The sequence below is a fragment of the Eurosta solidaginis genome, chromosome 3 (genome assembly GCF_040869045.1).
Source record: "Eurosta solidaginis isolate ZX-2024a chromosome 3, ASM4086904v1, whole genome shotgun sequence".
Lineage (NCBI taxonomy): Eukaryota > Metazoa > Arthropoda > Insecta > Diptera > Tephritidae > Eurosta > Eurosta solidaginis.
This window is the reverse complement of record NC_090321.1, coordinates 238895945-238910221: the sequence shown is the minus strand read 5'-3', so window position 1 is coordinate 238910221 and position 14277 is coordinate 238895945.

Below are 14277 nucleotides of genomic sequence, written 5' to 3'. Positions count from 1 at the left end.
GGTGGAGGGCGTTGCAAATCTCCTCGGGCGTAGTAATCTCATCGAGATCTCTGCACTGTAGCGTGACCATTTGGGACTTTGTTATAACTTTAGCCGAGTCCTTTAGTACCGCTTCAATTTCTGCTTGGTACGCGCTTGTTTTCCCATCTTGCGATTTTTTCAGCTCGAGTAACAGCTCTCCTTTCGCCGTTCTTCTAATCGTTTTGACGTCATCACCCACGGATTTTAATTCGTCGCATCTTCTCACTTTACGCAATATGTCGGCGTACGTCGCATCCCCCTATATCTATATCTATATCTATATCTATATCTATATCTATATCTATATCTATATCTATATCTATATCTATATCTATATCTATAACTATATCTACATATATGTATCTATATCTATATCTATATTCTATATTCATATATATTTTGAAAGCCGTTGTTTCTGGACCGCAAAGCTCGAGAATGGTTGAATCGATTGAGACGAAATTTTGAGCATGGATTTGGTGGTGGCTCGACATGGTTATAGGCTAGAAAAAAACTGCAAAGATTTAGAAAGGTTTTTGAGATATCGACCAGAATGTGGACCAGTGTGACCCTAAAATGTGGTCATGCGATATGGGTATCAAACGATAGGTATCGACGAGGGCTTTAATGTAGAGTTAATTTCATTTCAATATCCAACTTAGTTTTAGAGATATCGACCAAAATGTGAACCAGGATAACTCTATAATGTGTTCATACGATATGGGTATCAAACGATAAGAATTGACGAAGATATTAATGCAAGTTAGTTTTAATTTTGTTACCTTAGTTGGTTTGGGATATATCGAAAATGTGAACCAGGGTAACCTCAGAAAGTTTATATACATATATTATGGGTACCAAAGATATATATATATAAAAATATATTTTTATAACTCAAGAACGGATGAACCGATTTGGCTGAAAATTGGTGGAGATGTAGCTTAGAACCAGGAGATGGACATAGGAGACTTTTCATCCCGTTCTGGCTAGGGTCTTGAGGTCAAAACGTATACTTGGGTAATCCTGGGATGTGTTTGTACAATATGGGTTTCAAATGGAAGCTGTTTATGAGTACTTTGATACGGGGTATTCTTCGTACCCGTGGGTGACTAGGGTCTCGAGATATAGGCTAAAACGTGGACCCGGTTACCTCTATAATGTGTGTATAGAATATGAATAACAAATGAAAACTGTTGATGAGTGTTTTAGAGGGTAATTTTCATACCCCTGGGTGACTAGGGTCTCGAGATGTAGGCCAACACGTGGGCCCGTGTACGCCTAGACAGTGTTTATACAATATGAATATCGAATGAAAGCTGTTGATGAGTGCTTTAGTACAGGGTAGTATTCATACATATTGGTGACTGGGGTCTCGAGATATAGGCCAAAACGTGGATCAGCATAACACTAGGACGTGTTTTTACATTATGGTTATCAAATTCGAGCTGTTGATGTGTGCTTTAGTACAGATTATTTTTTATACCGCTGGGTGACTAGGGTCTCGAGATATAGGCCAAAACGTGGACCCGGATACTCATAGAACGTGTGTATAATATGGATATCAAGTGAAAGCTGTTGCTGAGAGCTTTAAAGTAATTTTCATTGTGATATTCGATTTAGTCGCATCAACCCGGCAAAACTGATAGATGCATGCGAAGCCGAAATAAAGACATGAATTAATAATACAAACATTCCTATTTACATACGTCCTATTCGATTTGCCTGAAATCTTAATATATAAAAAACACGTGTCACAAAATTTTTGGCCGCGATGGACTCCTAAACTTCTGAACCGATTTTGAATTTGTTTTGCACCTCGTGTGTAGTTTGATTTATCTTGAAAGACAGGGTAGGTTGTATCTCAGTTTGTAGTCGCAATATTATTTTATTGCAATTTTTTTATTTGTTTATTTTTTTATTTGATATACTTCCGTGTAATTGCTTGGTGTTTAATTAAACAAGATGCTTATCAATAAAAATATTATTGCGAATTATATCAAGTATAGCACATCATCAGGCCCGCCGAGAGGGTGGGGGGTTTCTGAGGGGGTCAGCGATTTAGAGGCACTATGACATTTTTTTAATTCAGGAGAGTCTTTAGTTGTTCACGGTGTGCCTGGAAGATGTTTAATTGAAGGGTCAAAGCACAACCGATTTTCTCGTGGATTCTTATTTTATGGACCAAATTATGTCAGAATCTAAAATTTAAGCTTTTTCTACTGAGCGGTTTTTGAGAAAATTCGATTTAAATTTTAAAAATAGCAAAAAATCAGTACTAACTTTTTTGATCTGTTTTTGATTTGTGGTCCGATTTGGCTCATATTTGGAACACATAATACATACAAGAATAGAAATAGACCTATGAAAAAAAATTGCCGCTAGGTGGCGCATGGATCGAGATATTCACAAAAATCGTATTTGTGGTCCGATTTGGCTCATATTTGGAACACATAATACATACAAGAATAGAAATCGACTTATGAAAAAAATCGCCGCTAGGTGGCGCAAGGATCGATATATTCACAAAATTCGTATCGAAAGTTTTGAATATCTGGATCTTTGCGCCACCTAGCGGCAATTTTTTTCGCAGGCCGTGTAATGTGTTCCAAATATGAGCCAAATCGGACCACAAATCAAAAAAGATCAAAAAAATTAGTACTGATTTTTTGCTATTTTCAAAATTTAAATTGAATTTTCTCAAAAAAGGCTTAGTTGAAAAAGCTTAAATTTAGGATGCTGACTTAATTTGGTCCATAAAATAAGAATCCTTGAGAAAATCGGTTGTGCTTTGACCCTTCAATTAAACTTGCTTCAGGCACACCGTGTGTTCCATGTGCAATTTTTAAGCCGAATTTCAAAAGCAACGAAAATCTGCATTTCGTTTTAATATTATAGTGAAGTGAGATATAAGCCGAAACGTGGACCCGAGTCCCCCTAGAATGTGTTTATAGAACATGGATAACAAATGAAAGCTGTTGATGGGTGCTTTAGTACAGAGTAATATATTATCCAGAGACGGACTGGGACTGGGATTAGGACTAGGACTGGGACTGAGACTCGGAGTGGGACTGGGACTGAGACTCGAAGTGGGACTGGGACTGGGACTGGAATAAAATACGTACCACCCTCTGGGACAGGCAATAAAGGATTAAGAAGAATGAGAAGAAATTGAGAGAAGAGAAAAGAGAGCGGCTGGACCGAATTAAATGAAGTTTTGCACGTAGTTTTTGCTTGAGCCCGGAATGGTTATAGGCCAAAAAAAGTATAAGAATTCGGGAAGGTTTTGGAGATATCCCGTAAAATGTGGACCAGGGTAACCTCATAACGTGTTCATACAATATTGGTATCAAATGAAAGGTGTTCACTAGTGCTTTAATACGGTGCAGTCATTAGTCCCATACAAAACCCCGTTTTTGAGGTATTGACCAAAATATGGACCAAGTGTGGTCCTAGACGGTTTTCCTACAATATGGATGTCAAATGAAAGGTGTTGATGAGTGCTTTAATATGGTGTAGTTCTTAGTCCCGTGTGAAACCCTGTTTTCGGGATATTCGCCAAAATGTGGACCATGTTACTTGACTTTTCTATTAATCTATACAAATATATATTTTGAAAGCCGTTTTTTTCTGGACCGCAAAGCTCCAAAACGGCTGGACCGAATTAAATGGAATTTTGCACGTAGTTTTTTCTTGAGCCCGATATGGTTATAGGCCAAAAAAAGTATAAGAATTCGGGAAGGTTTTGGAGATATCCCGTAAAATGTGGACCAGGGTAACCTCATAACGTGTTCATACAATATTGGTATCAAATGAAAGGTGTTCACTAGTGCTTTAATACGGTGCAGTCATTAGTCCCATACAAAACCCCGTTTTTGAGGTATTGACCAAAATATGGACCAAGTGTGGTCCTAGACGGTTTTCCTACAATATGGATGTCAAATGAAAGGTGTTGATGAGTGCTTTAATATGGTGTAGTTCTTAGTCCCGTGTGAAACCCTGTTTTCGGGATATTCGCCAAAATGTGGACCATGTTACTTGACTTTTCTATTAATCTATACAAATATATATTTTGAAAGCCGTTTTTTTCTGGACCGCAAAGCTCCAAAACGGCTGGACCGAATTAAATGGAATTTTGCACGTAGTTTTTTCTTGAGCCCGATATGGTTATAGGCCAAAAAAAGTATAAGAATTCGGGAAGGTTTTGGAGATATCCCGTAAAATGTGGACCAGGGTAACCTCATAACGTGTTCATACAATATTGGTATCAAATGAAAGGTGTTCACTAGTGCTTTAATACGGTGCAGTCATTAGTCCCATACAAAACCCCGTTTTTGAGGTATTGACCAAAATATGGACCAAGTGTGGTCCTAGACGGTTTTCCTACAATATGGATGTCAAATGAAAGGTGTTGATGAGTGCTTTAATATGGTGTAGTTCTTAGTCCCGTGTGAAACCCTGTTTTCGGGATATTCGCCAAAATGTGGACCATGTTACTTGACTTTTCTATTAATCTATACAAATATATATTTTGAAAGCCGTTTTTTTCTGGACCGCAAAGCTCCAAAACGGCTGGACCGAATTAAATGGAATTTTGCACGTAGTTTTTGCTTGAGCCCGGAATGGTTATAGGCCAAAAAAAGTATAAGAATTCGGGAAGGTTTTGGAGATATCCCGTAAAATGTGGACCAGGGTAACCTCATAACGTGTTCATACAATATTGGTATCAAATGAAAGGTGTTCACTAGTGCTTTAATACGGTGCAGTCATTAGTCCCATACAAAACCCCGTTTTTGAGGTATTGACCAAAATATGGACCAAGTGTGGTCCTAGACGGTTTTCCTACAATATGGATGTCAAATGAAAGGTGTTGATGAGTGCTTTAATATGGTGTAGTTCTTAGTCCCGTGTGAAACCCTGTTTTCGGGATATTCGCCAAAATGTGGACCATGTTACTTGACTTTTCTATTAATCTATACAAATATATATTTTGAAAGCCGTTTTTTTCTGGACCGCAAAGCTCCAAAACGGCTGGACCGAATTAAATGGAATTTTGCACGTAGTTTTTTCTTGAGCCCGATATGGTTATAGGCCAAAAAAAGTATAAGAATACGGGAAGGTTGTAATGGTCCATCAAAGAAAATGTATACTTTTGCATTTGTTACCTTCCTTAGCACACCAAATTTTGTTGCATGCGATAAAATTCAAGAAACGTGTGATTGTCACCTTGTCAGTTAGTATCGCGGGCTTACAAATAGCTCAAAATTTTAAAGCAACTAAACCTTGAAAAAAACGGGCATGCAAAGTGTCAAAAACGGAAGCCAAATGTCTTGTCTTCAGAGGGTATAAGAGCGCGCTCGACCCTATAGTTAGCCTTTTTACTTAATATCGCCAAACATCATAAAGCCAGATAACCGGACCAGAGGAGTGTTCTATTCACGTGCAAGGTAAATTGTTAAAATTTTATAGTTTTCTCATGCAGGCAGTTTTCAACCAATTTTCTGCAATCCACAGAGATTGTGTCCATTTAGTTATCAACCTCATCGTCAAGGAAAACCACCACACCAACATTGCAGTCCGCCGTGCGCAAGTCAATTCTTGCCAAACCCCTAACGACTTGGCGTGGGTGTGGAACAATTAGTTGGAGGAAATTTATTGTTCGGAAATCCCATAGGGAAACACATGACCCCATCTACACAGAACCAGGGAGATTTAAAGCATAAGGGCGAATCCCGCATACCAGGCATGCAGCATTCCTCATCAACTTTGTGTTTTTTTTTACCTCGCAAAGTGTAGTGTGAAAATAACCAAATCCAAAAAACTCGTATGGGTTTCGGAAAACCGGCCACATACAGGCCATCAAAACCATAAAAAAGTGAAATAAGAAACAGTTTATGAAAACCGTAGTGTGAAAAAAAATAGAAAAAAAAATTTAAAAAATTTTTGATAATGAATTTTTGCATTGATTATTTAAGAAAAAAAATATATTTAGATATCGATATATATATATATATATCGAAACCCATAAGATGAAAGTAAATTCAAAGTTAAAGCACAGCAAAGGCGCTGCAGTAGTTAAAGGCAAAGAAAAGGCGGTAATGCCTTCTATGTGAAATTTTCTCTTTTCCTTATTCAATCATTACATATTTATTTTATTTATTTATTAAACATTTTCTTAATGCATATTTTAAATAAATTATAATATTGAAAGAGCAACTTCTATTACTATATAGCATAAGAAAAGTACATGGCATTTTTTATATTAAATTTCAAAATAGTATTAAATGCCAGTTCACATATTAAATTTTTTTTTTCAGTGTGGGGTGTATAGTTTTTAATCTAATATATAAAATTCTTCTGTCACGGTTTTATAGGCTGAACTCCTCCGAAACGGCTGAACCGATTCTCATGAAATTTTGTGAGCATATTGGGTAGGTCTGAGAATCGGCCAACGTCTACCTTTTTTTTCGCTACGTGTCTAGGGTCTTGAGATCAAAACGTGGAGCCGGGTACCCCAAGAATATGTTTATACAATATGGATATCAAATGAAAACTGTTGATCAGTGCTATAGTACAGGATAATTTTCATACCCCTAGGTGAATATGGTCTCGAGATATAGCCCAAAACGTGGACCCGGGTACCCCTAGAATGTGTTTATACAGTATGGATATCGAAGGAAACTGTTGATGAGTGCGTTACTACAGGGTAGTGTGGGCGTGGTCATAGATAAAGTGAGTTCAAGTAAGCACGTGAACTAAGTTCATTAAAGATGTGTCGATTTTTTCTCAAGTTATCGTGTTAACGGCCATGCGGAAGGACAAATGGACGACTGTGTATAAAAACTGGGCGTGGCATCAACCGATTTCGCCCATTTTCACAGAAAACAGTTAACGTCATAAAATATATGCCCCTACCAAATTTCAAAAGGATTATTAAGCGTACATATAGTAATAGGAGTAACGTTCCTGCCAAATTTCATCATGATATCTTCAGCGACTGCCAAATTACAGCTTGCAAAACTTTTAAATTACCTTCTTTCAAAAGTGGGCGGTGCCACGCCCATTGTTCAAAATTTTACTAATATTTCTATTCTGCGTCATAAGTTCAACTCACCTACCAAGTTTCATCGCTTTATTCGTCTTTGGTAATGAATTATCCCACTTTTTCAGTTTTTCGAAATTTTCGAAATCGAAAAAGTGGGCGTGGTTATACCCCGATATCGCTCATTTTAAATAGCGATCTGAGACGAGTACCCAGGAAATTACGTACCAAATTTCATCAATATACCTCAAAATTTACTCAAGTTATCGTGTTAACGGACAGACGGACGGATGGACAGACGGATGGACGGATATGGCTCAATCAAATTTGATTTCGATCATGATGATTTTGATATATGGAAGTCTATATCTATCTCGATTCCTTTATACCTGTACAACCAACCGTTATCCAATCAAAGTTAATATACTCTGTGAGCTCTGCTCAACTGAGTATAATCAGTGAAAATTTATATACCTCTGCGAATAATTGTGAAACAGTTGAAAACAGTGAAAGTTTATAATTTACGAATAGTTGCTTTCACGAATAGTTGTGTACATTTGAAAAGAGAATTAAAATCAGAGAAAATTTATATACAGTCACTCACAAAAAAAGTATACACCCCTTTTTGGAAAGTTCTCACCAATTTCGGCTTCAGCAAATTTATTTTAACTAATTTCCTATAAGAAAATGTATCAAGGTCTAATAAAGCTACAAAAAGGTGTATACTTAAGCAAAGGTATATACTTATTTTTGTGAGTAAATGTACCCATACGAATAGGTGTGAACTTGCTAAAAAGGAAGATGCCGAAATTGCGAACCAGACTAGGTCGGAAAACACCGCACCATGCGTTAACAGCAGCTACATATCATTCACAAGAACGCATTCCGATTTATTGTTTTTCCAGTAGATGAGCATTTAATTACCAATTAAATTACGATTATGCCAATTCATAGGATCTTCGAATAGGAAGAATGAACATGGTTGTGTTCATTGCGGTGCAAAAAAATGGAGTGCCGGGGCGCCAGGTTTATGCTGTGCTGGAAGTAAGATAATTCTTCCTAATCTTCAGGACCCACCGGACCCATTAAAATCCGTAATTCTCGGCACTCATTCATTATAAAAGCATTTTCTGAATAATGCCAGAAAGTAGAATAGTTTGTTTCAAATGACTTCTTTTGGCACGCATGATATAAGAGAAGGAAATTTCATGCCAACTTACAAAATTCTAGGTCAGGTATACCATCTTATTGGATCACTATTACCAGAACCGAATGTACATGCCCAGTACCTACAAATGTATTTTATTTCCGAGGCTGACCAAACCTCCATTCGCTCAAACATGATGCCAGCGTTAAATTTGGAAGTTACAGATATACTACAAAACTTGCTGCATACATATAACTCTTTTATTTCGAGATCCAAATATAATTTAAAACATATGGACAGGTCCGAATCTGCAAATGATTTTCGGTTGGTTATCCATGCGGACAAACTACCTGTTAATGAGCACAGAGGGCGATATAATGCACCCTTAGTAAACGAGGTAGCCGTACTTTTGATAGACGAAGACAAAGGGCCGAGAGATTTTGTTTTGCATTATGCAGGGCAGCTCCAAAGAGCCTCAGAGCTGCATCGAGCATATGATCCACTTCAGTATCCGATCATGTTTTTAAGAGGAGAAGACAGTAACTGTTTAAACCATGCCAAATTGTAATGCAACCAAGTACATCTCTTGCATGCAGTTCTATGCTTACCTGTTTATGGTCAGAATAACTCTTTAAATCAGCTTCATTATTTTAAAAACTTATTAAATGGATACTCAGTGGACATGCTGGCAAAAATGATTTCTGAAAGATTAAATTTTATACGCAGAAATCAGCAAAAACTACGAGCTGAAGAGTACATACGCGATGCTATAAATGAAGATTTTAATATAAATATTTCTAATATTGGCCAAAACGTCATACTTCCTTCAGCATTTACGGGTTTAGTGTGTTACATGCAAGAAAAACACAAGACGCGATGACATATGTACTTCATTATGGCCGGCCCGACTTATTTATAACTTACACGTGTAATCCTGAATGGCCAGGAGTTATACAAGAGCTTTTTAATGCCCAAAAATCACACAATCGGCATGATGTTGTAGCTAGAGCTTTTCATTTGAAAATGAAAAAGCTTATGTTTTTTAACCAAAAAATGCATATTTGGAGAAGTGAGGTGTCACATGCTCTCTGTAGAATGCCAAAAACGTGGATTGCCGCATTGTCATATACTGACATGGCTGCAGACAAAAATTCAGCCACACGAAATAGATAGTATAATTTGTGCTGAAATCCCGAACACAAGCGATGATCCACTTCTGTATGAAATAGTTTGCAAAAATATGATTCATGGACCATGTGGGCAGCATAACATATTCTCACATTGCATGGCAGAAGGCAAATATCTGAAAAGGTTTCCTCGCAGTTTTAGTGCAGAGACGCAGTCCGGCGAAGATGGCTACCCAATATACCGTAGACGGTCTCCTGAAAATGGAGGTAACACTGCCGACCTTGATGTACGTGGCGCTATAACTAGAATAGATAATAGATGGGTCGTTCCTTATTTCCCTATGCTCCTGCGGTGATTTTCAACTCATATAAATATTGAATACTGTCATTCGATTAAATCTAACAAATACGTATGCAAATATTTCAACAAGGGCACAGATCAGACTACATTTTCATTCCAAAATAATCTGATGAAATTCGAAAATATCTCAACGGTCGGTATGTTAGCACTTCGGAGTCCTTTTGGCATTTTTTTTGATTTTCCAATTCATGAGCGATTTCCAACTGTTGTGCACTTAGCAGTGCATTTAGAGAACGGACAACGAGTTTACTTTTCAGAAGACAATGTACAACAAGTTCTTGAAAATTCGCGTAAAACTACATTATTAGCGTTTTTTGAATTATGCGCCACCGATTCATTTGCGACAACGCTTCTTTATCACGAAGTGCCTTCTTATTATACGTGGAACAATCATAAGTTTTCCAGAAGCAAGCGCGGAGTTGCTGTTGAAGGTAACCCCAATATCAAATAGGATTCGGCCCCATGGTGCTGGCAGTAGCGTCATCGGGAATCGCAGCGACTCTATTATTCGCTGGCCGAATAGCCCATTCCACTTTTAAGTTGCCTCGAAGCGTGTCCATCCAAGAACAACAGATTTGCTCAATTCGAAAGAACGGGTCACTGACCAAAATTTTACAAGAAACTGTACTAATAGTGTAGGATGAGTCTACAATGACCAATCGAGCGCATATTGAGGCAGTAGATCATAAGATCTAACGACAAACCCTTTAGTGGAATAGCAATCCTTTTTGCAGAAGATTTTTCTCAGACTTTGCCTGATTGGCGAAGGGAACTCGAGCTGATATTGTCAAATCATGCTTCAAGGCATCTTTATTATGGAATCACGTAGAGAAATTGTGTCTGCGAATAAACATGAGAGCACAATGGGCAATTGCATATTGCAATGTCCAGAACTGGGAACCCTCGGAATCAAGCTATATTACTGTCTTCAGATAATAAACCTAAACATGTAGTATATTCTGAAGTACTTTGAAATTTAGTGTTATGTGCCTTTCTATTAATCGAATGTAAATATAAAAGAAATAAATATTCGTATTTAAATGGATATCGGAACTAATATGTTCTGCTTATTTCAAAATATTGTGTATTTAATAGCAAAGCATCGTTAAAAAATATAAAAACAGAACCTGTGAACGACGTCGCACACGGGCTGCTAGTAAACATATAAACAAAGAGTTGCTAGGAAATTTTCTGTTGAAAAAGTAGTACAAAATATTGTCAAGGCTAATCTCATTTCATTTCGCTGGAATATGCATAAAGACCTCAAATTTTTTATACAAATAAAGCAAAATTTGTTTGTTCAACTAATTAAAAAAAAGTGTTTTTACCAAAAAATTGGATACAGAGTATGACTTATGCTATTGCGTACATCGAAACAATTGAATAAATAAAGTAGAGTAGATACTATCGACAATAGCAGGGCATGTTGTGTGTCGCACCACGTGTTAAATAAAAAACTAACGAGCTACGAAAATTCTTTTAATAATAAGTCCCTAATTTTAAAGCTATTCGCGAGAAACTTGACCAGAGACTAGAATTTAAATCCATTTAAACTGGCAACTACCTTGGCCAAATCTAAAGTTCTTTCACCAAAGTAAAGGGAACTAACATTGTTATATGTCGGACATTTACCAATAAAATTAAAAATGTCTTCTCGCTCCTGCAAGTTACATACTGTGAAAAATGGAGACGATATATTTTTAAAGGTTATTCCGTTTCGGTTCAGCAAACCTCCCGTTGCCCGAAGAATCAGTCTGCCTGCATATGCACTGTAATCATCAGTGAAATACGAAACCTCCAACGGCACTAGGGCCAGGTAAAGTTCATGGGTAGTAGACTTCCGAGCCATTTCAAGGAACCAATCTGTATTATGCTCAGCTAGAATCAGTGGTCTTGGAGGAGGCCGTTGTAGAAATAGGACTGCCACAAGGCTCGGTATTGGCCCCAGACCTATTTAACATTTATGTTAATGATATATCCTTAGCATTGAAATGCAGCAAAATTAGGTTGTTGGCGAATGATGCCCTACTAGAAATAAGTGAATCAGACTTAACGGTAGCTAAGAGTAAAATGCGAGAAGATCTAAATTCAAAATAAACTTTGTGATCATATCCAGAACGATTAATAAAGATTAGTCGATAATTTATCTAGAAATTATGAATACAAAAATTGAGGAAGTACAAATGTTTAAGTATTTAGGGGCACAGATTGACAGCAAGTTAAAGTTTAATGATCACATTGAATATATGGTTGCTAAAATTGCCAAGAAAATTTGATTCTGGAAGAGATCATGTAAATATATAAGCAAAAAATATAAATTGAATGTCTACAGATCCATAATTGAGAGCCGCACTTTATACACTGTCCAACAATATTTTCTTATTTTTAGTGAAGCTTAACTAGATAAATTACAGGTTATGCAAAATAAAGCTATCAGATTTATCCTTAAGCTGCCATACGACACTCTAATAAAAACTATAATCGAAACACTTAAATGGCTCAGTGTAAGACAGCTTCTATTTATCACAGTATTAAATTTGTGTTTAATATGAAGACTGGCATGCTGCCTGAGTACTTGAGAGGTAAACTAATTTATGTTGATGAAAGCCACTCTTACGTTGTCAGAGAAAACAATAATTTTAGACTTCCTCTCTTCAAAACAGAGCTGGACAAGCCAAATATATTTCATAAAGGCTTAAAAAGTTTTAACGAACTTCCAAATCATATAAAAAATAGTAATATTTTGAAAACATTCAAGAAAAGTTTGCTATACCACTGTAAAACTCTTCCGCTAAGGTAAACCAGTTTTAATGTCTTAATTTTTTTTTTGATTTTTCATGTACGGACACATGATGGGGTATGCACAACCAGCTAAGCTTTAACCTGCCGAATGAAGAACCGAAAATGGGTCGCCCGATAGGAAAAAATGCATACAAAAATCATGTCAGAAAACGACAAATTGGGGACGAAACCTTGAAATTGCAGTCTCAGACCGACAGTTGCTGCGTTGATGGGACTTACGCCCTTTCAGCGTGATTCGGGACAGGATTGGAAACACGTTCTTTCCAACCTTCAAATTAATAAGCCGCAAAAACAAATAATTAAATAAAAAATTAAGTAATGAAAATGAGGCTAAACAAAATTTGTAACAGGGAGGATATGCAAACACGTCCTTTTCAACCTTCCATTATATGTTGACCTGTGCTGATCGGAATCTTCATGCATTCCGATAGCGTCATTACTAAACAAAGTTGGGGTGTGATTGGATACAGGGTATTTCCAACATCCAAATACAAGTTTAACTGTGTAGATCGGAGACTAATCTGATCACTTAGAATACCAATTTAAAAGAAAAATATATGGTCCAAGTTTTGTTGCCTTATGCAATGGAGGATTGGAAACGTGTCCTTTCCAACCTCCCTTAAAAGAGTGGCTCTCCGACTCGTACGTTTGTCACGCTAGTAAATATGGTGATCGAAATCGCATGGCATTCCGACAGCATATTCAATGGAACTAAGTGATTGTAATAATGAATTGTGTTTGGTAGTTTAAGTTTTAGGTCTAACCAGCCATAAAAATAAATAAATAATATCGCGGGTTCGAATCGAGCTCAAGGCCTAACAATAATTATTTTATCATTATTATTGTTATGATAAATTTTACTTAATTGAAAAAATTATTAAATTAGAATAGAAGAAGAAAAAATTAGGCAACTGCCAAAGCTCGTATAGATCCATTTCGGGAACAGCTAAATTCCTTTATCAGCAAAGTTTAGGCGCCGCTGCTATAACCATTCAGCCACCACAGCGGTTTTTTGTTTGTCTTTATTAATCCTACTTCTATTCTGGTTCTTGCCAATTGATATTCACAATACTCCGACATCTGTTGCAGAATGAATGTGAAAATTGGACTCGGCAATGCTGCCATAGTGTCATATTATAAACAAGTAATAATAATAATAGCTAAGTCTTCTAAGAGCGAGGAAGTGAAGGTCTGTATATTAGCTGATGGCAATTGCGTAATGAGAGGTAGATTGACCGTGTTTGCAAGTTATTTCCAAGTGTTTATCCAAAAAATTCACAGAGTGGCAGTCTTCTCTGCTGGAATACGCGGAAAGTAGCGAGCGATATAGAGCATATGCAGGCGAAGCGTATGTAAATACATGGGATGCAAGCCTGTAGTTTGGCGTATTATAGGGAAGGAAGATAAGTTTCTTTATAAATAATCTAAGAAGGTTCTCAACTTGGTCCAATTCCTTAACCCCCATACCTGTGCGCCATTAAATATAATGGAGCTTGAAGCAGATAAAGAGATGCGGTGCAGTAACACCAAAAAGTTGCATCACTTGATCGGTTGTCTCTAATTTACTGCAGTATTGAAATTAATTAAAACTTTTCGGTCAACGCTAATGCGGATCTGTGGTAAGAGAGTAATGTTCTAGTGGTTTGGAGTATCGTCCGAGTGTATTTCTGTCATGTGAAGCTCTGCCAAAATTTATCTGCAGATGCCGTCAGAATTCACGCCGAATCCCTCCGAATTTTAAGAAGAAATTAAAAATCTTCAAAATATATGCGAAGGTTCATTA